This window comes from Panthera uncia (assembly GCF_023721935.1).
Source record: "Panthera uncia isolate 11264 chromosome B2 unlocalized genomic scaffold, Puncia_PCG_1.0 HiC_scaffold_24, whole genome shotgun sequence".
Lineage (NCBI taxonomy): Eukaryota > Metazoa > Chordata > Mammalia > Carnivora > Felidae > Panthera > Panthera uncia.
The window spans coordinates 64,909,581-64,913,461 of NW_026057580.1; positions in this window are offsets into that span (position 1 = coordinate 64,909,581).

The window sequence follows — 3,881 nt, forward strand, 5'->3', positions numbered from 1 at the left end:
CTGAGCCGAAGTCGGACGGCCGCTCAACCGAATGAGCCACCTCGGCACCCCATCATGTGCTTCTTTAAACCACGACTGAATGTTTTCTCTCCCATTCATGGTCATAGAATTCAATGCTGTTATCTAACAGGCTGTACTTAGCTGGGGGTTGGGGCCAAGAGATGGATATCCTGGCCTGGAAACACAGTGCAGTCTTGGGGTAACCTTTCCAACTCTAGATAGGACGATAGCCTCATGTCACCTCCTGCGAAGAGAAGACAGACAGGCATTTTCTTTTCCTGCATGAAGAAATTCGCATTGTCCTCTCTAGTTTGTTTTCTAATGAAAATAGGCAGTTTCTTTAGGTATTTGTTCTTGGTGAACTTTCTCTATTTGGAGGCTGTGGTATGTCCCCACCTTCGGCCATTGTTATGTCGGCATAGACGGGGTCTTCCTCAACAGCAAGTGACTTCCGGTCACTCGCTGTTCTTTGTGCCTGATGGGTTGGCAGCTGGGGCTGCAGAGATCACACGGGCACACGGGGTAAAGACTTCAAATCTGGCACCAGTTCTGCCTCTACCAGCTGCCACTTTTGGTGTGTTACTCAGCCTCTCTCAGAAAATGAAGGAGAAGATGATCTGTGGGGTCTCCTCCAGCACCTGGAGTCTACTAGGAGTTTAGTGGCTTAGCGTAGGTCCAACCCATGAAAACACTTAAAACATAAACAAATTCAGGGACTTGGTTATAAATAGAACTTTCAATAGTGTTTGTTTAAAATAAAATAATGGCTCCTTGTAGGGCATAAATGAAGAGGCTGACACTGCCTTATGACGCAGAGCTTTGTTTTTCAGTCAAGGTTATCCAAGATTGTTTATAGACTTAAGCAACTCCAGAGTGGTGTGGAGAGGGGGAAAACTGGAAGCATCTTTAGCATGTAGGGAAGATTTCATAGGGTTTTTCTTCTGATAGTGATAGATAGCTAGAATGTCCTTTTATAACTGTATCGGTCGTGAAAAGAAAGCAAACTGGAACCTGAGTAAAATGCCCAATTTGTAAATGCAGTTCCTGTGTATCTTAACCACGGACACAGTGACATTACTCTCCCTCAGTCGGGCAGCCCTCTCCACTGCTTGGGTACCCTGGAGAAAGAGAGACGAGCTTCTCAGATACTCCAAATGACGCGTGCCAAACACGAGGAAGGTAAATCCCCTAATTCAGTCCGTTCTTCCAGCATTCCCTGGCAGACAGCCAAGCTAAATATTTCTGCTGGATAAAAAAAAATGCACTCTTGTGCGCTGCCCTCTTAACTGGTTGCCTGACTTCAGTGGAAGGGCTTGCCTCAGTGAGGAGAATGGGGAATCAGGAATTGGCTTCCAGAGCCCCGTGTGTGTTTTTTCACCTTAAACTTTTCTCTAAGCTATTTATGAGCTGTGATTGGATTAACTTCTGCTTGAAGGAAGGAGAAAAATGGGAAAACAGATTTGATGCAATTCTTCCGTCTCCTCTCCCCCCTCCTCCCCCCTCAATTTGTTTTTCATGATTATCTTTTCAGATTTCCTAGGTGGCTGTCATTTTGTGTCTGTTGCATGTTTTTTAGCTAAATCAGTTTTCAAAGGCTGTCACATTTGGTTGACTAAAGAGGCCCAACATATGGACCAGCGGGTGTGTGTCAGATGAGGATTATAGTTAATTGTAATTTATGACAACACTTTTGACTTCATTAAGACTAATTAGAGGAATAGAATTGGGAATCAACATTCAGATATTCCCTTCTAGTTGTTTGGAGTTTTTCTCTCACATAAAAGACAGGACATTTTTAGTAGTTGTAAAAAGAACACAAATGGAATCATGTCATAGTACCGTTTTGCATCCTGCCATTTTCATCCAGTGCTTTATCACAGGCATTCTCTCATATCACACTTATTTAAAAACTTATAATGGCCCCGTAATACTCATATCATATATCATGTGGCCGTATAATAATCTGTTTAGCAACTTCTGTCAATATGAATATTCAGACTGCTTTTATTTTGTCATGATTGTACATAATATTGCAATTCATATGTGTATGTAACATTGCTCAAATTATTTTCTTGTCAGTATAGTCCCATAAGTATAATAATCCGATCAAAGGTTATGAATCTTTAAGTCTCTTGGTATATATTGCTAAATTTCTTTGCAGAAAAGTTATGCCAATGCAGTATAGTTTTTAAATACTGGCCATTTTGATTTAACTTACAATTTCAGACCTTACATATTTTAATATTTTTCCCTATGTAAATATTGGTGGCATCACTAATATTTGAAAAATTGCCTCAAGGCATAGTGCTTCTATCATTTGTTCATTTCATGAATATATTTGGGCCCTGGCTTATGTGCTAAGCACCATGCGATACCCCAAAGAGTAGCTTTTGCTATTTTCAAATATTTATTCTTCAAACAATCTTGCAGACCATTTCTTTAAAGAATCACGATTTATACTGGTAGGTTTGATCTGTCTACATTAAGATCTGTCTACATTTGATCTGCATCTTGATATGACCATCCATGCATGTTGTAATTCAGAGAATGATCAGAATCCAGTCTGATAAGAGCAATAATATAAAGGCTGACAAAAAACTAATACACGTAGATGACCGTACTGACCCACTTTCAGTAGAATGTAGAATTGTGCATTGATTCTCTAGTATCGAGTATTGCTTTGTTGTTTACCCATCTACACTCTTGGTGGTAGTTTCTTTTCCTGGCCACGATATTCATCCATAACTGGAATTAGGGACATAATTTGTAGCCATAGACCCAAGCTAGCCTAAGTTACCCCTGTGAGTACAGAACTCATGTCCTTGGCCTCATTGCCCCAGTTCTTTGCTAATTTCAGAGGAAGATTGTCTGTTACCCAGTGATCAACCGAAGTCATACATTCAGGTGATGTTCCTGTGAATGTTCCATGACCACAGTACATTTTCTTTGCCAGGGAAGGATTGGGGAAGGTGGTATTATAAGTGTATATATAATCTAAAATATGGGCATCTGATTAGGTAAAGCAATTGGTTCCAAACTTGGCAGCACAATTGGAATCACCCAAGGATCTTTAAAAATTAGCACTGCCATGGGCGCCTGGGTGGCTCAGTCAGCTGAGCATCTGACTTGAGCTCAGGTCATGATGTCGGTGTTTGTGAGTTCGAGCCCCACATCGGGCTCTGTGCTGAAAACTCAGAGCCTGGAGCCTGCTTTGGATTCTGTGTCTCCTCCTCTCTCTGCACCTCCCATGTTCATGCTCTGTCTCTCAGTAATAAATAAACGTTAAAATTTTTTTTTTTTTAAATTAACACTTCCAGCTCCCACACCAGCATTCTGCTTTAATTGGTGTTAGGTCCTACCTGGGCATCAAAATATTTTATTTTATTTTATTTTATTTTATTTTATTTTATTTTATTCCACTTCATTGTAAAATGTTTATTTATTTATTTTGAAAGAGACAGAGACAACGCAAGTGGATGAGTGGCAGAAGCAGAGTGAGAATCCCAAGCAGCTCCATGCTGTCAGCACAGAGCCTGACAAGGGTCTGATCTCGTGAATCATGAGATCATGACCTGAGATCCTGAGGCAAAACCAAGAGTCACACGCTTAACCGACTGAGCCACCCAAGCACCCTTGGGCATCAAAATATTTTAAAGTTCCCCCAGCCATTCTAGTATACAGAAATGTTTGGGGACCACTGAAGGCTTTTGTGGAGCATATTGTCTTAATGACGTACTATCAGTGTGTTCCATTTGCCACTGCCCTTGCCTGGGCTTTTACATTTATGTGCACACCAAGGCCTAGACATTGATCTTTACCTCCTGTGAGGGGAGGCTCTCCTTCCTATTTCTAGCTATTTCTTTGGGGGCAGGAAGAGAGGA